The 23,452-nt window shown below is 40.6% G+C and overlaps 1 protein-coding gene across 6 annotated transcripts in view; it reads right to left on the bottom strand.

The window, feature by feature from the left end:
• LOC132399771 (RIPOR family member 3-like) overlaps nucleotides 1-23,452 on the bottom strand; it is a 187,369-nt gene that overhangs the window by 106,451 nt on the left and 57,466 nt on the right. The gene's annotated exons all lie outside the window — the stretch shown is intronic.

The raw sequence follows: 23,452 nt of genomic DNA, 5'->3' as shown, positions 1-23,452 counted from the left end.
GTTCTTGGTGTACAGAGAGTAGACAGTGAGCAAAGCAAGCATCCTTGAGGAGTGACAATGGAAGAAATCTTTGAAATGGTGAAGCTTTAAAGAAAATTACACAAACAAAACTATCTTTCTTTTCTGATTCTTCCAAAAGTAGGAAAACACATCTTAACATCCATAATATAGTATAAGACAGAAATATCATTACTGAATCAGTTGATTTCTGTATAATGGGGCTTCTTAATGTGGAAATACTGAAAAAAAATCATAAACTAAGCATGCCGTTAATGAAGTACAATGTTAAAATGTTATACTTCTATTTTAAGTATTTTTTCTTTCATGGAACTATAGTTACAGATGTAGTCTAAATAATATGGGATAATGAAACTAGTGATGGTGAAGATAAGGTCAAATGTCACACTTCTTTAACTTTTTGAAAACTTGACTATTCCTGTTGTGTGTGTACCCTCCTAAAGTAAACATTGTTTTTTTTAAAGAATCTAATCAGATATTTGCAGAAATAAATAATTCTAAGATTTATTAAGTACATAAAATAAGGTGTAGAAAAGTTCCATTTTGTTTAAACTATTTGGCTTCAATAAAAATCTCAATATTGCTGCTTTATAAGTACAAATACATGAAATAACAAGTTACAAGTACAGTGGCACAGTCGGATGAAAACATGCAGTAGAAAAAATAAAAGAACACAAAGTTTTATAAGCCCTGCAATTCTAACTAAAGTGATGGCACTCAGCCCAATTGCAGAATGCTTCAAGTTTTCTCACACTTGTTCATTTCTGGGTTGAGGTCAAGGGTTTCTAATTACCCTTGCAAAGTCCTTCTGGTTCAATAATGTTGGATAGGATTTTCCAGGATACAGACTCGCTGATGATGCAGGACCACCAATATAGTTCAAAGTCAAGATGGTGTGTAACCTCAAGGGAAACCTGTAGGTGGTAGTATACCAGTGCACCCACAGCTCTTGTTCTTCTCAATGGAGTTGGCCAGAAAGAACAACAGTCTACAAATCAGTGAATTTGAATGAATGAAGACAGTGGAAGCAGGCAGACTAATTGTCTTTGTTCTTGCTGTGTGCTTGAGGATGAAGGGTGCCATTTTGTGAAGCAACTCTGCTTGGCTTGATCAGTGTATTAATGAAGACACAGTGATGCTCCAGGGTATCTGCTGGACTAGAGATAATTTCCAAATAAGATGATAGTTGTGAGATGTTCTTTGGTTGGATATATTATGCAGGTTTGTGAATGTTGAGGTTGGTGCCTGCCTGGAGTGATTCAAAGTGGTTGCTGATTGAGAACAAAGAGCCATAAATTATCACTGTCGGAAGAGGGCAATAAATAGATGCTGGCTCAGAGCAGAGCCAATAATAAGGTGTTCAAAGTCAGACGCATGATCTATGGCCTAAGACACTGGAATGCAATATTTGAATTGATAAGGAATGGATGCTTTGTGTGTGCTGGCAGCGGTAAATTTGAAGAATGACCATTGTAAATACAGGTGTCAGTGACCCTAAGTGGAACACACGGCAAGTGAATTGGGACTATGAGGAATGCCTGGCCAGCGTAGACTCATTTGCCTGGGTAATACTTTTGCTATTCTTTTGACTTTTCAGGAGAATCAGGGAAACTTAGTAGGTGTGCACACAAGGTATTTAGTGTATGAATTCATGTACTAGTTAGTTTAAACAATAAAGGTGCTTCTCAGTACTTTTCTGTGCCTCTCTGATCATTATTACAAGGGGTGATTCTTAGAACAATGGTAAGTTTATGAATTTGAGAAGTACAGTTAGAGTGGTCTGAGCAAGTAATTGGAAGTGCATTTTGTAGAAGTGCACACTGCACTCATAAAGTTCGAGTAATGGAGGGAATGGATGTTGAGGCTAATGGATGAAGCAAATAAAGATGGTGAATATTAGGATACTGCCTCGGACATCCTGCAGTGATATGCTGAGGCTACAATGATTGACTTCCTTCAACCATAATTGTGTTCCTTTATGCAATGTATAACTCCTGCTACTGGAGTGTCTATCCTTTGATTGAACTGATTTGCATTGACTTTATTATTTACATCCTTCACATACATCAGAAGTAGAAATCTTTACGTTATGCTCCATCTAAATGTGCAATGCGCAATTTATAGTAATTTATAATAAATAGTATGTACAACAGATCAGTCAATATAACATAGAAATACAATTGTATCAGCATAAGTTAATCAGTCTGATGGCCTGGTGAAAGAAGCTGTCCTGGAGCCTGTTGGTCCTGTCTTTTATGCTGCGGTACAGTTTCCCGGATGGTAGCAGCCGGAATAGTTTGTGGTTGGGGTGACTCAGGTTCCCAATGATCCTTCAGGTCCTTCTTACGCACCTGTCTTTGTAAATGTAATGAACAGTGGGAAGTTCAGATCTACACTTATGCTGGGCTGTCCACACCACTCTCTGCAGAGTCCTGTGATTGAGGGAAGTACGGTTCCCAAGCCAGGCAGTGATGCAACCAGTCAGGATGCTCTCAATTGTGCCCCTGTAGAAAGTCCTTACAATTTAGGGGCCTATACCAAACTTCTTCAACCGTCTAAGGTGAAAGAGGAGCTGTTGTGCCTTTTTCACCACACAGCTGGTATGTACAGACCATGTGAGATCCTCGGTGATGTTTATGCCAAGGAACATAAAGCTGCTCACCCTCTCAATCCTGGATCCATTGACATCAATAGGGATTAGAATGTCTCTATTCCTCCTGTAGTCCACAACCAGCTCCTTTTGCCTTTACACTTGTGCTCTACCAGGGATTCACATGATCAAACCAAGTTTTGTCATACTTGTCTCACTTCTGGAGTTAGGTCTTTTTTCCAGGTTGTTTTCAAGACCGTCTTGAAATCTGGACATAAGCAGACCAGGTAAAACCTAAACAGGACCTCAGCAGGTAGGTTATGAGTGAGGAAGTGGCAATTATTACCATCACTGTTGACAGTTTCCATCACTTTGCTGATTTTAAGAGTAGTCTGACTGGGTTGTTATTAGATGGATTGGACTGGCTAGCATACTTAGAAAAGGTGTTTCCTTATGTAAGACTGACGTAACAGTATGTGATGTTTTGGTTTGGGTGTTTCCAGAGTTCAATCACCCAGATTACATCCAAAATTGTCATCGGTGACCATGTTGTAATCAATTAATATGGCAGAGAGACAGAGATGAATTTCCAGGCATTTATCTCCTTAAGAGCCCTTCATTCCCATTGCTGACCAATCAGTGTCCACCTTTACTTGATTGATTTTGTCAAAAACAATTGAAAACAAGCACGGGCAGAAACGTAACATCCCTTACTGAACAGATGGCATTCATCTCTACAAATGGAGGATTTAAAACTGGCACAAGTTCAATTTCTCAGTACTATTTGCAGTATGCTGGAATGTTTTTTTTTCTTAAATGGTTCCTAATTCACAGTCAAGATACTTATAAATATCAAAAGATATATATGCCACATTACTTTTCACTGATTAAAAACCCCCATTGACAAACTGTAAGGAATCACATCTTGCAAATAAGCATGAAAAGTATTAGAATATTTTCCGCTCCATCTGCCATTCCGTTTTTTTAAATTCATTAAGTCTCCCCTCTACTGCTATTTTAAGGATTTAGCAAAGATCTCTTTTTTTGTCAATCCTAGCTCAATGGTCAAAGACTCAAAACACTAAACCTGATAGAAAACTTTGGAATTGCCAGAGTGAAAGCAATAGAATGCTGACTCTTGTTAAGATTCAGTAGCAGGAAATGGAACATAGCTTCAAACAGGAGTTTGGCCTGACCAATCCAATGGTTTCTTCTGACCTTCTGAAGGTGCTGAGGATCTGGTTTGGAAGAGGATAATTTTACAGATGAATGAGTGGCTGAGGAAGTGGTGCAGGGGGCAGGGTTTCAGATTTCTGGAGAAGGTATTATCTGTACAAAATGGACACGTTACACCTAAACCTGAGGAGGACCAAGATTCTTGCGGGCAGGTTTGCTCAATCTGTTGGGGAGGGTTTAAACTAAGCAGGCAGGAAGATAGGAACTGGAGTGATAGGGCAGAGAATGCGGCAGTTAGTATACAAGTCGATGCAGTGGGTAGTAAGACTGTGAGGATGGACAGACACATGATGGGGCAAAGTTGCAGTCAGTGTGTTGAAGCCAAGTTGAACATGGGGACAAAATTGACAATGGTGATGAATACAGAACTAAAGGTGCTATATTCCAATGCATGCAGCATATGGATTTAGGCAGATGTAGCATAGTTAAAGATTGGCTGGTATGAAGTTGTGAGCTTTACTGAGACATGGCTGGAGAAAGATCCTAGTTGTGAGCGAACATCCAAGGATACACATTGTATTGAAATGTCAGGGAAGTATACAAAGGGGATGGGTGGTCCTGTTGGTAAAAAAATGAAATCAAATCCTTAGAAAGAGGTGACTGAGAATCAGGTATAGAATCCTTGTGGGTAGAGTTAATAAACTGCAAGGGTAGAAAAGACCCTGATGGGAGATACATATATAGGCCCACAACAGTAGTCAGGATGTGAGATATAACTTTCAATGAGAAATAGAAAAGGCATGTTAGAAGGGCAATGTTACGATGATAATGGGGGATTTCAATATACAGGTAGATATAAAATCAGTTAGTGCTGGATCCCAAGACACGGAATTTGTAGAATACCTATGAGATGGCTTTTTAAAATCTAAATAAGATTGTGTTTGAACCCACTAGGGGAAAGGCAGCTCTGGACTGGGTGTTGTGACAGGAACCAGATTTGATTACAGAGCTTAAAGTAAAGGAACCTTTGGGAGCATAGCATTGGAAGGGCACAAGATAGATACATTTGAAGATAAAGAAGCATTCTTAAGGGAGGATGAGGCAACTGTGTGTGAGAAGCATAGTCAAAGACAGCTTAAAAGCAAAAGAGAGGGCATATAACACAGCAGAAATTAATGGGCAGTGAGAGGATTGAGAAACTTTTAAAAAACAAGTAAATGAAAGGAAAAAAAAGCCACAAGGAGAGAAAAGATGAAATATGAAGGTAAGCTATCCCAAGGTATCAAAGAGAATACCAAGTGTTTTTTCAGATATAAAAAGAGCAAAAGGGAGGCAAGAGTGGATATTGGACCACAGGAAATCAATGCTGCAGAGGTAGTAATGGGGGGCAAAAAAGTGGCGGATGATCTAAATAAGTATTTTGCTTCAGTCTTCCCAGTGGAAGACACTAGTAGTATACCAGAAATTCAAGAATGTCAGGGGGCAAAAGTGAGGGTAGTTGCTATTACTAAGAAGAAGGTGCTTAGGAAGCTGAAATATCTGAAGGTAAATATATCACATGGACAAGATGGACTACACCCCAAGGTCTGAAAGAGGTACCTGAAGAGATTGTGAAAGCATTAGTAATGATCTTTCAAGAACAACTAGATTCTGGAATGGTTCCACAGACTGGAAAATTGCAACAGTCACTCCACCCTTTAAGGGAGGGAGGCAGAAGAGAGGAAATTATAGGCCAGTTAGCCTGACTTCAGTGGTTGAAAGATGTTGGAGTCCATTATTAAGGATAAGGTTTCAGGGTATTTGGAGGTGCATGATAAAGTAAGCCAAAGTCAGCATAGTTTCCTTAAGGGAAGATCTTGCCTGACAAATCTGTTGGAGTTCTTGGAGGTAACAGATAGGATCGACAAAAGAGAGTCAGTGAGTGGTTAACTTTTACTTTCAGAAGGCCTTTGACAAGGTGCTACACATGAGGTTGCCAAACAAGATAAAAGCCTATTGTATTATAGGAAAGATAGTAGCATGGATTGAAAATTTACTGACTGGAAGAAGGCAAAAGGTTGGAATAAAAGAGGCCTACTCTGTTCGGATGCCAGTGATAAGTGATGTTCCTCGGGGATCGGCATTAGGACTACTTTGTTTCATGCTATACATCAATGATTTGAATGACAGAGTTAATAGCTTTGTGGCCAAGTTTGCAGACAACAGGAAGATAATGCTGAGGAAACAAGGAGTCTGCTGAAGGACTTAGACAGAATGGGAAAATGGGCAAAGAAGTGGCAGGGGGAATATAGTGTAGACAAGTGTATGGTCATGCACTTTGGTAGAAAGAATAAATGTGTAGACTATTTTCTGAATGAGGATAATTCAGAAATCAGAGGTGCAAAGGGACTTAGGAGTTCTTATGTGGATTGTCTGAAGGTTAACTTGCAGGTTGAGTCAGTGGTAAGGAAGGCAAATGCAATATTAGCATTCATTTCAAGAGGACTAGAACATAACTGCAGAGATGTGATCCTGAGGATTTATAATGCACTGGCCAGACCCCACTTGGAGTATTATGAGCTGGCTTGGGTCCATTATCTAAGAAAAGATGTGCTGGCATTGGAGAAGGTCCAGAGGAAGTTTATGAGAATAATCACAGAAATCAAAGGGTTAACATTCGAGGAGTGCATGATGTCTCTGGCCCTGTTTTTGCTGGTTTAGAAGAATGAGGGATGATTGTATTCAGGTCTAAACACAGGGAAAAGATGAATGATGAATGCAAGCTAGCAAACAATATCAAGGTGGATAGTAAAAGCTTTTTCAAGTATATAAAAAATAAAAGAGAGATTAGAGTGGATATTGGACCAGAAGAAGATATGGCCAGAGAAATAATGATGGGGGACAAGGAGATGGCAGATGAACTAAGTAAATCAACACATACAAACAAACTGGAGGAACTCAGCAGGTCAGGCAGCATCTGTGGAAATGAGCCAGAGGATTGGAAAATTGAAAATATCACTACACTCTTTAAGAAAGGGGGCAGACAGCAGAAAGGAAATTACAGACCAGATAGCCTGACATCAGTGGTTGGGAAGATGTTGGAGGCAATTGTTAATTATGAGGTTATGGAGTACTTAGTGAAACAGGACAGGATAGGACAAAGTCAGCATGCTTTCTTTAAGGGAAAATCATGCCTGACAAACCTGTTGGACTTCTTTGAGGAGATTGTAAGTAGGATAGATAAAGGGGATGCAGTGGTTGTTGTATACTTGGAAGGCCTTTGACAAGGTGCCACACATGAGGCTGCTTACCAAGTTAAGAGCTTATGGTATTCCAGGAAAGTTATTAGCATGGTTAGGGCATTAGCTGATTGGTAGGAGGCAGCAAGTGGAATAAAAGGATCCTTCTCTGGTTGGCTGCAAGTGACCAGTTGTGTTCTGCAGAGGCTGATATTGGGACCACTTCTTTTTATGCTGTATATCAATGATTTAGATGATGGAATAGTTGGCTTTGATGCCAAGTTTTCAGGTGATATGAAGATTGGTAGAGGGGCAGGTAGTATTGAGGAAACAGGAAGGCTGCAGAAATTCTTAAAACAGATTAGGAGAATGGGCAAGAAAGAGGAAAATAAAATACGTTGTTGGAAAATGCATGGTCATGCACATTGATAGTAGAAGTAAATGTGCACACAATTTTCTAAATGGGGAGAAAATCTAAAAATCTGAGATGCAAAAGGACTTGAGAGTCCTTCTGGTGAACACCCTAAAGGTTAACTTGCAGGTTGAATCAGTGGTGAGGAAGGCAAATGAAGAGTTAACATTTGTTTCAAGAGGTCCAGAATATATGAGCAGGAATATGATGCTGAGGCTTTATAAGGCACTAGTGAGGCCTCATCTTAAGTATTGTGAACAGTTTTTGGCTCCTTATCTAAGAAAAAATGTGCTGGCATTGGAGGGGTTCAAAGGAGGTTCACAAGGACAATTCTGGGAATGAAAGGATTTTTATATCAGGTATGTTTGATGGCTCTGGGGCTGTAATTGCTGGAATTCAGAAGGATGAGTGGTGATCTCATTGAAATCTTTCGAATGTTGAAAGGCCAAGACAGAGTAGATGTGGAAAGCATGTTTCCCATGGTGCAGAAGTCTAGGACAAGAGGGCACAGCCTCAGGATAGAGGGGCATCTATTTAAAACAGAGATGCAGAGAAATTTCTTTAGCCAGAGGGCAGTGAATTTGTTACCAAAGACAGCTGTGGAGGCTAGGTCGTTGGGTGTATTTAAGGCAGAGATTGATAGGTTCTTGATTGGCCATGGCAACAAATTAAGGGGAGAAGGCCGTGGAATGGAGCTGAGGTGTGGAAATAAAAGGATCGGCCATGATTAAATGGCAGAACAGACTCAAAAGGCCAAATGGCCTAATTCTGCTCCTATGTCTTACGGGATGTGGAGAGGATGTTTCTTATAGTGGATGAGTCTAGAGCCAAAGGGAACAGCCTCAGACTAGAGGGATGTACATTTTGAACAGGAATGAAAATGAATTTCTCAAACCAGAGAGTGGTGAATTTGTGGGATTCTTTGCCATGGTCAGATGTGGAGACTAAGTCATAGAATATATTTAAAGCAGAGATTGATACGTTTTGCTTAGTCAGGTTGTCAAGGGTTAAAGGAAGAAGGCAGGAGAATGGAGTTGAGAGGGATAATAAATCAGCAGTGATGGAATTGTGGAGCAGAGCTGATGAACTGAGTGGCCTAATTCTACTCTTAAGTCTTATAGTCTTACTTGTGGCTGTATCAGACAATGTGCCATCAAAAGTACATGAGCACCATGTACGTGCTGAGTTTCTGCCTGTCTCTGGTATTGCAGAAGATAGGTCTGGCCCCATAGCCATGCAGCATCTCAGTCAGTTGGACTTAGCCACCCTAGCTGTTCTTTGGGGAAGAATTCTTCCAAGTAAACACCTTTGACCACAAGTCTATCAGGCAGTGAGGAAGCAGGGAATACACTGCAGACATAGTGGAACAAAGAACTATGGATTCTGTGGGATTGTTCTCTGAGCAAATGTCCCAGCCATTTGGCAGGCCTCATTGCCAGGTCTGACCAAAAAGCAACAGGACCTCATGTGACTGGTAGTGAGAGGTGCCTTCCCAGTCAGAGCTTTCTCCTACAGAAAGCATCACCCCCAATGTACACTGCCCTCAGAACAGCTGCGATGGGGAAGAAGTGGTTGTCCACCACCTTGCTAAGAGACAGATGGAATGGTCTGTGTCCTGGTTCATCCCCAGCAGCTGTGAAACAGATGATGTGCTGATCTACGGGCTGTTCCCAAGATCACACACTGAGACAGATGTCAAGTGTTGCTGGAAAATCATCAACTCACTGAAGGATTCTCTTTGGTCGATCTGAAACTTGTTGGTCTTCTGACACAGCAAGAGATCTGATGGGATGATGCCAACTGGCACATTCCAGACTACAGGAGTAAATGCTGAGGGATGTACTGAAGCTCAGTGCAACCAATGCAAAGAATCTATCAGAAAGGATAATTCCCTCTATACCATACAAATGGATGGGGTAGCCCCTTGAAGATTGACAAGGGTATTAGTTCAGGGAGTCACGTGAGTGGCAATGGAGCTGTTTGTTTGAGTGTTTGCTTGTTTGAACACAAAGACCATGAATATAAAAGTGTTTTTTGCACTGTTTCTTTCTTTGAATTTGGTTCCTTAAAGTTGTTAAAGCTGAGGATGGAAGTGGAATAAGCTCTTACAACATATTAAATGCTCTCTATGGTGTCTCAAATAGCCTCTGAAAACCAAGTCCATTTCTTTGCCTTCACCTCTGGCTTAGCTACCAAGCCTGACAGGACCATTTCTATTGACAGGAGAGGAGCAAAGGCAGATTACTGGTGTCTTAAAACCAGTCACTTTGTGCAGATGGGGCTCATCAGCTGTGATTGGCAGCTCAACTAAGAGAAGGAAAACGCTGATCTCAAACCTCCTCTGCTTTGGGGCTCTACCAATTCATGTGGAAGACTTTGGGAGTAAACGCCATTGAGCTGGAGTCTCTAAAGCAGTCGTATGTTGAGTTCAACACTGACTAGCAACTTAAGCAATGCCACATTCCCAAACAATATCAGTCTCTCCCCTTACTTTGTATTCATCAGCTGTGTGGAGAGGAGGGAGCCTGCCACATGGACTACAGCTTGCTGTCCATATGGTACTGCTCTGCTGCACACTGGCTTGCGTATCATGTAGACAACTGGGACACAACCTCCAAGGTCGACCCTGACAAACAGACAGCCTTTTTCCTTGGAATAATCATATATTTCTGCATTTAATAAAGTCTATTATTGAAAGTTTAAAAAACTGCACTTATTTATAAGTGGTAATGCAGAGTCCTGTGCTGACCACTGCCTGATAGACATGTGGTAATGTGCGTTTCCTTGGAAGAACTCTTTCACAAGCGGCAATTAATGCAGCAACATTCAGCTGACTGTGACATTACACAGCAATGTGGCCAGACCTTTTTCCTTCACAATACCAGGGACTGGTAGAATTTCAGCACATAGCGACACTTGGTGTCTAACTATTTTGCATCAATGCACAGCTCAATATAATAGTTTATCATAAGGATGAGGCAACGTTGGGTACACTTTTGCCTCTGTCCTGTGGGGACTTGGCATCTTTACCTATCAGACCTGCTCAACCTTTGGCCCGTCAGATGAACTGGAAGATAGCACAGGTGATTACCATGGCGGAACAGGACAGTCTTGCACTGAGAACAGTAGTCCTGAGCGCACATCACATCTGATGAACAAGTTCTTCCCAGCTACTAACAGAAAATACCTTATCCTTAGAATCAACTTTTGTTTACCTTCCCAATCTGTTCCAGCCAATTCTTGTTGCACAACTCAGTCACTCTGAACCGGATTCCCAACACTGTCAGGTAGTGAAGTATTCACTGGATAGTCCAGCCAGCTGCCAAAGAATGTAGCCTCACTCTTACCACAGCTGACTTTGGCTGCCAATGCCAACTCAAGCTGATCGCAGATACTGATCCATCTGTATCACAGATTGTAGATCAATGGATACCGTGAGGTGGTTTTCTGAGTGAACTGTTCAAATCACTTGGCAGAATGCCACATCACCAGAACTCATGAACAAGCACCAAGACCTCACTTAGCTAGTGGAGAGAGGGGCTCTGAAAGTCAGACCTTCCTGTACAGATGACATATCATCCCCAGTGCACACTATTCTTGGGATGACTGCAGTGGGGAAGAGACAGTCACCCACTTTGCAGATTGTGGATTAGCTAAGAGGGTGTGGAGAATGAGGCATGGGTCTTTGTGTCAGTTTATCTCCAACATCTGTTTAACAGAAGACTCACTGATCTATGGGCTGTTCCTAGGGACACACCAAGAAAGGCATCGAGTGCTGCTGGAACATTATCAATTCAGTGAAAGATACCATTTGTTGTGCCCAAAGCCTGTTGGTCTTACACAACAGTGAGATGTCTGAAAGGGGATGCTGCAGACTCCAGAGTGCAGGACTACATGCTGAGGGATGCATGGAAGCTTGGTGCAGCTCATGCAAAGGCTCTGTGGGGAAATAGATTTGGTGAGAAAAGATAGGGCAAAAGTCATGATTGGCATAAATAATAATTCTTTTTAAAAATCTGCAAATTTTGGTAATTTGAAATAAGAGGAACAAATGCTAGAAATACATAGTAGGTCAAACAGCATCTGTGTTCCTTTGGGAGATTTCAGGATTGATTATTTTCCAAAAAAGTGTAGGGAGCAGATGGTTTTACAGGTAGTTCCTTTTCTTACTTACTATGACATAACAAGAGACCATTCAGCACATGTGGTCCAGGTTAACTCTCAGAACAGCAATCCTTCAGTCCCAATGACACCTTCCCTCTCCACACCCCCCAACCCCATACACACACACTTAAGTGTATGTCTCTGTCTCTTTCAAACACCCATCAGTCCCTTTTAATTGCTTACCTACACTCATAGGTCATTTACAGTAGCCAAAGGAGGACATTTTGGTGCTGATTGGTGGGTTAACTGACTACTACAAATTCCTTCTGATATATGAGTGTGGCAGAAGACTGAAGGAGAGTTGAGACTGTGAGAGAAGATAGGGCCAAGGAAATGAGGGAATGAGTTAAGGGGATTACTCTAAGAACTGGCCTTTTCAATGTCATGAGGAATAGAATATGCAACCATTAATGCCTTTGGGATATGATCCAGAACACCTAAAAGAAACCCCTGTGACTATAAGGTGCAAACACCACACTGACAGCAGCCGAGGTCAGAAACGGAGCTCAGGTGAGGCAGCTGTATTGACTGTTCCACCTTTACAAACCTTTCTTAAGTTCTTTACTATATATCTTGATTTTCTTTGGCTGATAGGACATGTTAAACTATAATTAAGTTCAGCTAAGTTAAATTAAAATTAAAATACATTTATCTCATCACCACAATTAGGTTTATGGTTTAATATTGCTGGATTCAAACTGATACAGAAGTACAGAAATTGCAGGGGCTGTAGCAGTGATAATTAAAACATCTTTAGCCACAAGTGTGGTGCTGGATGAATGGAGGATAGCTAACATTGTTCTGTTGTTTAAGAAAGGCTTTAAGAATAAGCCAGGAAATTATAGGCTGGTGAGCCTTACATCAGTAGTGGGAATTTTATTTGAATGTATTTTAAGTGACCGGATATAAGCTTTTGGGTAGACAAGCACTGATTAGGGATAGACAATATAGTTTTGTGCAGAATAAGTTGTGTTTAAACTATCTTAGTTTTTGAGCAAGTAACCAGGAAAGTTGATGAAGGCAAGACAGTGGATGTTGTCTACATGGACTTTTGTAAGGCCTTTGACAAGGTCCTGCATGAGAGGTAGATTAAGAAGGTTCTGTGCCTTGGCATTCAAGATGAAGTAGTAAATTGGATTAGACATTGGCTTTGTGGAAGAAGCCAGAGAGTGCAACTGTACCTGTGCCTAGTGGAGTGCTGCAGGGACTGGTGCTGGCTGTTTATCGTCTATATCAGCAATCTGAATGATAATGTGATAAATTGGATCCTCAGATGTGCAGATGGTAACAAGATTGGGTACGTAGTAAATAGTGAGCAAGGGTTAAAGCTTGCAGTGGGATCGGGACCACCTGGTGAAATGGACTAAAAATGGCAGATGGAATTTAGTGCAGGCAAGTGTGAGGTGCTGCACTTTGGAAGGACAAATCAGGGTAGGTCTTACATGGTGAGCAGTTGGACACTAAGGAGTGCATTAGAACAGTGGGATCAGGGAATACAGATCCATAACTCACAGATAGATAAGGTTGTAAGGAATGCTTTTGGCAAATTGGCCTTCATAAATCAATGTACTGAGTACAGGAGTTGAGATGCTATGCTGAAATTGTATAAGACATTGGTGAGGCCTAATATGGAGTATTGTGTATTCTATCCTCTCCTATCAGATTCCCCCCTTCTCCAACCCTTTATCTCTTCCACCAATCAACTTCCCATCTCTTTTCTTCACACATCCCCACTTCCAGATTCACCTATCACCTACCACTTTGTTCTTCTTCCTCCCATCCCCCCATCTTCTTGCTTTGATGTCTCATCTTTTTTTTCCAATCCTGATGAAGTGTGTTTGCCCAAAATGTCAACTGTTTACTCTTTTCTAAGGAGACCCATGATGGGCAATCTTTACAATAAATATAATAGGACCAGAAAGTAATATTTCTTATATTGGCAGCCCAATAGTAAAACCTAAAATTGGGTAGGGCTAATCCACCCATCTCTATTTCTTTGTAGGTAAACTTTACTTAAATGAGCTTGTTTATTATTCCAAATATAAGATGTTAAAATTGAATCTAAAGAATCAAAGTAGGTCTTAGGAAGTTAATTCTGTAAAAAATTCCTCTATTGTCTGTCTTCTTGGATCATACTCTTTTTCAGCAAATACAATAACAGATAACATAATTGTTAAGCAAACTTTAAGGATTTGGGCTCAATTTAAGAAATTTTTTGGTTTAACGAATTTTTCATTATCATCTATTTTCCTTAATTATTTTATTTATCCCTTCCATGACTGACAAAGCCTTTAAGGACTGGGATGAACTAGGTATTAAGCATTTTTGGGACCTGTTTATCTCAGGATCTCTTGCTTCATTTGACCAATTGTCAAATAAATTTGCACTCCCAAAAACACATTTTTACAGATACCTTCAAATTAGAGATTTCCTACGTTTCTAATTAACTCCTTTTCCTACAGGTCCTGATAAAAATTTACTGGACGATCTTTTAAATTTAAAACCTTTTGTTAATGGTTCTATTACTGGTATCTATAACTTGTTGATTGATTCTAGACAAGACTTTTTAGATAAAATAAAAAAAAGCTTGGGAGGATGACCTAAATTATCAGATTTCTGATGATAGATGGAATAAAATTCTTAAACGGGTTAATAAATCATCTTTCTGTGCTCATCATTCTCTTCTACAATTTAAAGTGGTTCATTGAGCTTACATTTCTAAACAGAAGCTGTCCAGTTTTTACCTGAATGTTTCTCCACTTTGTAATAAATGCAACTCTGCTGATGCCTCTTTAATTCATATGTTTTGGTTTTGCCCTAAAATTGAAAAGTTTTGGCGGGAAGTATTTCATACTTTCTCACAACTTTTTAGGGTCCAATTTGACCCATATCCCCTTACTGCCTTGTTTGGGATTACTGTAAATGAAGATATAACTTTAAATACTCCTAACCTACAGGTTTTAGTTTTTACTTCTCTTTTAGCAAGAAGAGAAATCTTGCTTAAATGGAAGGAGTCTACCCCTCCTACACATCTTCAATGGCTACGTGATATTATGTATTAATTAAATTTAGAAAAGATCCGCTGCTCAGTCTTAAATTCGAAATGATCTTTTTATGATATCTGGGGACCTTTCCTAAATTACTTTTCCAATTTATAAAGCTTAACAGTGCACAGATTTTGATGTATATTTTTATCTTCTCTTCTTAAGCGAATACGTTTTTTTTTCTAATTATCCATTATCATCCATCGGCTTTTATCTTTGGTAGTTGGTAGGAGGTTGACTTTTTTATATAAAAAAATTATTTTATGATGTATGACTAATCTTTAAATTTTTGATTACAGAGTAGTATACCTTTGTGTTATGCTATAACATTTTGATCAATTTTATTACAATATATGAATGTACACAAGTTACGTTGAGTTACTCTGTAAATCTTGTTTTTTTTTCTTCTGAATAAAAATATTGTAAAAAGAAAGAAAACTGTTTACTCTTTTCCATATATGCTGCCTGGTCTACTGAGTTCCTACAGCATTTTGGGTGTGTTGTTTGGATTTCCAACATCTGCAAATTTTCTTGTGTTGGAGTACTGTGTGCAGTTTTGATCACCTACCTAAAGAAAAGATGTTAATAAAATTGAAAGAGTGCAGAAAAAGTTTACAAGGATGTCGCTGGGACTGGAGGAGCTGAGTTATAGAGAAAGTTTGAATAGGTGAGGACTTCATTCTCTAAAACTATAGAAGATTAAGGCGAAATTTGATAGTATACACAATTATGACAGGTATAGACTGAGGTTGGGTGAGACTAGAACTAATGACCATGGGTTAAAGATGGAAGGTGAAATGTCTAAGGGGAACATGAAGGAGAATATCTTCACTCAGAGAATGGTGAGAGTATGGAATGAACTGCCAGTGCAACTGATGGATGCAGGGTCGATTCCAGCCCTTAAGAGAAATTTGGATAGTACATGCATGGGAGGGGTATGGAGGGCTATCGTCCAGTTACAGTTCAATGGGACTAGGCATATTAATGGTTTGGCATAGATGGACCAAAGGGCCTGCTTCTGTGCGGTAATGTTCTATGATTCTGTGACTCTATGATACCAGATGGTATAGGATTCCATTAATTTTTTGGTATCAGGCAGAGAAACTAACACTTGCAGTTCAGGATTAAGTCTGATACAGAAACTGCAAATAAAATACATTCTTAAAGAAGATAATTTCTTTTTTTAATTTAGAACTCCTAAAGATTCAAATCAGTCTACAGCTTGACGTTTTGTCACCTCTTGAGAGTAACTACCTTTCCTTCAAAATGGCCTCATCAGATGAGTTGGCTGCGATCAAGAAGTCCCAGGGTTTGAGGCTGCATTCCACCACTCCAGGAGAACTACTTCCTTATCCAAAAATGTATGGATACTTCTATGCCATGCACAAACTGACGCACTTATAACTATTGTTTTACATATACAGTGTAATACCTTTCACTGTATATATATATCCTGCTATCAATCTTTCTAGCTTGTGGCATCATTATTTTGACTCATTCATGCAGATTGGCAGTATATCAGTGATTAATAAGCAGTGAAATTGTATTAGGGTATTATTAAAAATACATTGGTAACTGTAAGGAATGCTTGCTTCATTAGTTATTCAGTTCTTTGCAGTTCCAAACCATTGCTCATTAGTTATAGAGCTGTGTTGGTTAGAAATTCATCACTCTATAAAATATGATTTGAAGCAGGATGTTTATGGTGCAAGTTTTACTTATTACACAGAACGGGGGTTCGCAACCTTTATTATGCCATGAACCAATACCATTCAGCAAGTTCAGAACCCCTGCCACAGAGGATCAAATTACGAACGGATGCCAGTACAATGCATTTCAGGAACTGAAGAATTCCATGCACTTTGCATATTTACCACAGGAATCTTTTCTGAAAATAGTGGAGTTATCTTTGCAGCAAACTTACTCCTGAAAAACAGGAACTAAGCTTGAACTAAACACTGGCAGCTGTTGGAATACTGTGCTGCTGGATGTGCGATTGCTGGGCTGGGATCACAGTAGTCAAGCTACTCTTGGTAATGAATATGGTCACCTTAGAGCACAGATTCCCAGTCTGTGGTCCATGGACCCCCCCCCCCCCCACCTTGCTTAATGGTAATAGTCCACAGCATAAAAATGGTTGGGGATCCCTGACTCAGAGGAATGAAGCTTTAACATCACTGCCAGACTCCTTAGACACAGCATATAAACAGCATATCTTCACTCTCTGAGAGATAACGATTGCTTTTATAGCTGTGTCAAACACCTTTTGCAAATAGACGACCTGTACTTGTGACAGAAAAATGGGAGAGTAGCATCTATTGAGATTGTGTGTTGATTAACTTCATTGTCCATGCCCAGCAATTCCCAGATAAATGATCTCCAAATTGACAAAGCACAGACAAAATATGTGCTATGTGCGGTACTTTCTCAGCCAAATAGCTTTTAAAATATTTTAGGAATCTACTAATTCCTTTATTGCAAAAATCTTAGAAGGAGTATGATGTCAACTATGAAGAATAGCGAGATCAATGTTTTGCGGAAGCTGAAGTACTCCACATTGCCTGCATTATGTTTTGTCAAATAGAAACTTAATTGCATTTACTCACTTTCAAATGTTAATAAAGCTATATCATGCTCAACCATTTTCATCCACTTAAGGGGTGCAGACATTATCAGCAAGGTCGCCAGTTGTTGGACTTTAAAAGGTACCTTTGAAAAGATGCCACTGGCATACCACCTCAAACTGTTGAGTCCTATGAGGAAGATACAGAATTCTCTATGGAGGCTTAGATGGTAGTAAGGAAGGCAAATGCAATATTAGCATTCATTTCAAAAGGACTAGAACATAAAAGGAAGAATGTAATGCTGAGACTTTATAAGGCATTAGTTAGATCACATTTGGAGTACTGTGAGCAGTTTTGGGCCCTATATCTAAGAAAAGATGTCCTGGCATTGGAAAGGGTCCAGAGGAAATTTACAAGAATAATTCTGAGAGTGAAAGGGTTAAAGAATGAGGAGTGTTTGATGACTCTGGGACTGTAGTCGCTGGAGTTTAGAATAATTGGGGGGGGGGTGAATCTCATTGAAGCATACTAAATATTGAAAGGCCTAGGTAGAGTGGATGTGGAGAGGATATTTCCAATAGCGAGAGAGTCTTTAGAACAAAGATGACGAGAAATTTCTTTAGCTAGAAGGTGGTGAATCTATGGAAACCATTACCACTTATGGCTGTGCAGGCCAAGTCATTGGGTATATTTAAAGAAAAGGTTGATAGAATTCTTGATTAGTAAAGATGTTAAAGGTTACAGTGAGAAGGCAGGAGAATGGTATTGAGAGTGAAAATAGATCAGGCATGATCGAATGGCAGAGCAGACTGGATGAGCCAAGTGGCCTAATTCTGCATATACATCTTATCATCTGAACTACCTAGAAGCATAGAGTCATAGAATCATAGAGCACTAAAGCGCAGAAACAGGCCCTTTGACCTGTCTAGTCTGTGCTCAACCATTAATCTGCCTCATTGATCAGCCTGTACCTAGATCATAGTCCTTCATAACCCTCCCATCCAAATTTCTCTTAAATGTTGGAATCAACATCACATCCACTGGCAGCTCATTCCACACTCTCACCACCCTCTGAGTGAAGAAGTTCCCTCATATTCCCCTTAAACATTTCACCTTTCACCTTTAACCCATGATCTCTAGTTCTATACCCCTTTTTTGAATCTCTGACAAATCTCCCCACAATCTTATACATTCTGGGGAATAATATCCTCACCTATTCAACCTTTCCCTATAACTCAGGTATTCAAGTACTGGCAACATATTTGTAAATTATCTCTGCACTCTTTCAATATCATTTACATCACCAAGATATACCAGCTGGTTGAGACGTGTTGCAGTAACAACCTTGCACATATCAGTAAGACCAAAGAGCTGATTGTGGATTTTAGAAAGGGTAAAATGAGGAATCAGAAGTGTAGAGAGCAAACAATTCCTGAGTGTCAAGATCTCTGAGGATCTATGTTTCATTCAGAGTTTGAGGAAATTTGGAGGGGGTGGGGGTGGTGGTGCTGGCCATCACACTGGATCAAAAGAAGCTACTGAAAGTTGTTAAATTAGTCAACCTCACCATGGATACTGGTCTCTGTAGTATCCAAGACATCTTCATGGAGTGCTGCCTCAGAAAGGAGGCATCCATTAACAAGGACCCCCATAACTCAGGGCATGCCCTCTTCTCATTGCTACCATCAGGTAGGAGGTACAGAAGCCTGAAGGCACACACTCAGCGATTCAAAAACAGCTTCTTCCCCTCTGTCATCCAATCCTAAATTGACATTGAACCCATGAACACTACCTCACTTTTTAAAATATTATTTCTATTTTTGCATTATTGTTAATTTAACTATTTAATATACATATACTGTACATACTACTGTAATTGACTTACTCATTTTTTACATATTATCATGTATTGCATTATACTCTGCTGCTAAGTTAACAAATTTTATGACATTTGCCGGTGGCTTTAAACCTGATTCAGATCTTTTCTGTAGGTAGGTAACCAAAACTCGACACAATATTCCAACAGATTACACAACTTCAACAGGCAGCACCTATGGAAGTGAATAAACAGTCGACATTTCGGACTGAGACCCTTCTTCAGCACTGCAAAGAGAGGGGTAAAATACCAGAATAAAAGGGTGGGGGGAGGGGAAGGAGGATAGCTAGAAGGTGATAGGTGAAGCCAGGCATGTATGAACGATATGGGGCTGGAGAGTAAGGAATCTGATAGGAGAGGAGAGTGGACCACAGGAGAAAGGGAAGGAGGAGGGGACCCAGGGAGAGGTAATAAGCAGATGAGAAGAGATAGAGAAGAGGCCAGAGTGGGGAATAGAAGCAGAGGGGAAGGGAAAGAATGTTTTTCATTATCAGAAGGAGAAATCGATTGTCATGCCATCAGGTTGGAGGCTACCCAGATGGAATATAAGGTGTTGCTCCTCCACCCTGAGAGTGTCCTCATCTAGGCACAAGAGGAGGCCATAACCGACATGTTGGAATGGGAATGGAAATTGGAATTAAAATATTTGGCCACCAGGAAGTTCTGCTTTTGACAGATGGAGCAGAGGTGCTCAATAAGGCGGTCCCAAACTTACAATAGTGCTCACCAATGTAGGGGAGGGTGCATTGAGAGTATCAAACACAACAGACAAACCCAGCAGATCCACAGGTGCAGTGCTGCCTCAGTCAGTAGGACTGTTCAGGCCCTGAATGGAGGTGAATGGGCAGGTAGCACTTTGGTCACTTAAGTGCAGGGAGGGGGATTAGTGAGGAGGGACGAATGGACAAGGGTAGCACGGAGAGAGGAAACCCTGCAGAAAGCAGAAAGGGGAGGGCAAGGTAAAGATATATTTGGTGGTAGGATCCCTTTGGAGATGACAGAAGTTGCTGAGGATAACGTGTTGGATGCAGAGGCTCATGAGTGGACAAAAGGAACTCTATCATCATTAAGGTGGCTGGAAGATGGGGTAAGTGTGGATATTCAGGACATGGAGGAGATGTGGGTGAGGGCAGTGTCAATAGTAGAGGAAGGGAAACCCTGTTGTTTGAAGAAGGAGGGCATCTCTGACATACAGGAAAGGAAATCCCCATCCTGGGAACAAATGCATCAGAGATGAAGTGAAGGAAGAGTTGGAGAGCATTACTCGGAAATGCTTGGAACATAGACTGTTCTATGCAAACAATGAAGAGGCAGGCATAGCTGGGGCCCATGTAAGAGCCCACGGCTACCCTTCATGTCAGGAGAAATTAGGAGGATCCAAAGGAACATCCCAACTCCTGGACTCCTGTTGCAGATTGTCATTCCTTGGCACTGATACAATGTGAATCTTCCTTGGCATTTAGCAGCATATCCTGTAGCTACGTTGCTTATATCTTGTCATACACAAGAATGAACATCTTCATTTGTTTAGTTCACAGATGCTTCCTGACCTGTTCCCACCATTACCCTCCAGCCCCCCTTTCTTTTCTCCTTGTCCACCAACTCATCTTTCCGTCCCTCAACTCCAGCCCTGCCCCTCCCCCACCTACCTCCCTATGCCCCATCCCCATATCCTTCACCACTCCCTGAAACACCTAACATCTACTAATCCAAGTCTCACCCTTCCCCCTCTCCTCTTATTGGCTATCTTCCTTCTCCACCCTCAGTCTTGATGCAGGGTTTTCAACTGAAATGCTCTTCTCTCTCCGCCCCCCAGCCACCACAAATGCTGTTTGACACACTGTGTTCCTCTAGCAGTTTGTTTTTTCTTTGTTCTCGCAAGTTCCAAGTTCTTGTGAGATTTCCACCACTGCATTCCGAGTACACCCACTTGTAATACCACCATCATACCTGGATACCAGGGAAGAACCAAGACAAGTGCCTGAAGTCCAACACGGTATACCAGAAACTGAGGGACCAACCTGGGTAAATGGCAAGACAACACTAGATATGTGTTTAATGCCAAAAAATAGACACGCTAACTAATAGTAAAGGATCCCACAATTATAATATTAAATCAAAACTCTGATTACTGATCATGAATAATGTTCAACAATTAAAAAACAAAAAGCAAAAGGAGCCTTCAACAACATCTTCATTCTCAAGGAAGGCAGATGCCATCCTATGAATTCTGAGGATAAAGATGAAATAGAATGATCAAGCCAATATTTTACCTTGGAGTTCTCCAGAGGACCCACAATTAAAGTGTTACTCACTTTATTCACTGAGCAATCACTGAGCTAGTGTGTCCTTAATTAATGCTGTGCTGTATGGAATAGACTAATTCATCAGATGAGAGAGAACACCAAATAGGCAAAACTCAGCTGGTGACTCGTTTGCCTGTGTTTGACACAATGTCAAGAGACTTAATTCAGATTAACGTCAATATCAAGGACTCTAAGTGAAACCCTCGTCTAAAATATGATCATTTATCAGAACATCTAGCTCAGGACATAGTCAGTAATGATGGAATTTAGGATTCCATGAATACAACTATATCAAGCTATTGCATGGGGCAGCTCTCTGAAATTAGACAACATCCCTTAAATATTACATGAAGATGTTGCAATGTTAGCTGGTCTAGAAGTGACATTCATCATCATTATGTGCTGTGTTGTATGATGTGGGCGATCATGGTCTATGACCGTAATTGATCTTGGCAAACTTTTCTACAGTAGAGGTTTACCATTGGCTTCTTCTGGGCAGTGTCTTTATAAGACGGGTGACACCAGCCATTTTCAATACTCCTCAGAGATTTTTTGCCTGGCATCAGTGGTTGCATGTACCAGCTACTCATACGACTACCCACCACCTGCTCCCATGGTTTCATGTGATCCTGATCAGGGGGCTAAGCAGATGCTACACTTTGCCCTAGGGTGACCTGCAGACTAGCAAAGGAAAGAAGCTAGCCTCCTTTGGACGGGATGTTTCTCCAAACCACCACCCCAGACATTAGAGAGTCAGAATTTAATGCCAAGGTTATTTATTGCTAGTCCAGTTGAATTAAATTTTATTCTGGTGCAAATGAATAGCTTTTTCAACTGCTTTACATAAGTTAGCAATCAATCACTTTGCTGTGGTTGTGAATCACAAGGATGGGAGATTGCTCTTATCAGCCTTCACTCCAACTGACTTTAATTGCACAAATTTAATTTCCCATAAGATTAGGCCACTAAAGTGTTTTCATAAACATGCTTCCTCAGTTTTCAGTATGAAGTTATCAACATTAGTTTGTAAGGTCAGGGCAGGAAAGACCACAACAGCTTTCACAACAATTTTACTAATTAAATGCTATTTTTAGTAAATTGCTAGAAGGACAGCCTGTCACTGCAAGTGGATGGTATGGGGATCTGAACTGCATTTTATAATGTTCTTTTTTGGATCTGGGCATCACTAGCAAGGCTAGCATTTACTGCTCATTCCAAACAGCCTTTGAGGAGGTAGCAGGAAGCCATCTTCTTGAACTTCTGCAATCATCCAGATGAAGGCATTCTCACATTGCTTTTAGGATGGGAACTCGGACCCTGTGGCAATGAAAGATTGACAACATATTTGCAAGACAGGCTGGTGTGCAACTTGGAAAGGGACTTGCAGCTGACGGTGTTCCCATACACTGCTGCCCTAGCTCCTGGTAGTGGTAGGGGGTCACAGATGTAACAGGTTCTATTGGAATAGCCTGGGTACTCCAATGAATTTTGTAAACGGCATAAACTGCAGCCATGATACAGAGGAAATGAAATTTTAGAATAGATAGAGAGGTGCGATACAAATGGATTTGCTTTGATTTGGATGATTTTGATCTTTCTGAGGGCGTTTGGAGTTTCATTCATCTAGGCAAATCGAGGTTTCTTTCATGGTATATTTGAATGCATGCAGCATGAGAAATAGAATGGACAATCTTGAAATTCAGCTACAGGAATTGGTTGTTGACTTCGGAAGGAGTAGCGGACCGCATGATCCTATCTACATCGATAGTGTGCAGGTGGAACAGGTCAAAAGCTTAAAGTTCCTCGGGGTGAATATCACAAATGACCCGACTTGGTCTAACCAAGCAGAGTCCACTTCCAAGAAGGCCCACCAGTGCCATTACTTCCTGAGAAAGCTGAAGAAATTTGGCCAGTCCCCTAAAACCCTCACTAATTTTTATAGATGCACCGTAGAAAGCATCACAAACTGGTATGGAAGTTGTCCTGTCCAAGACTGGAAGAAGCAGCAGAAGATCGTGAACATAGCCCAGCACATCACACAAACCAATCTTCCATCCTTGGACTCACTTTACACCGCACGCTGT

The sequence above is a fragment of the Hypanus sabinus genome, chromosome 9 (assembly GCF_030144855.1).
Source record: "Hypanus sabinus isolate sHypSab1 chromosome 9, sHypSab1.hap1, whole genome shotgun sequence".
Classification (NCBI taxonomy): domain Eukaryota; kingdom Metazoa; phylum Chordata; class Chondrichthyes; order Myliobatiformes; family Dasyatidae; genus Hypanus; species Hypanus sabinus.
Note: the sequence above shows the minus strand (reverse complement) of the source record. Positions and strands in the feature narration are given on the sequence as shown.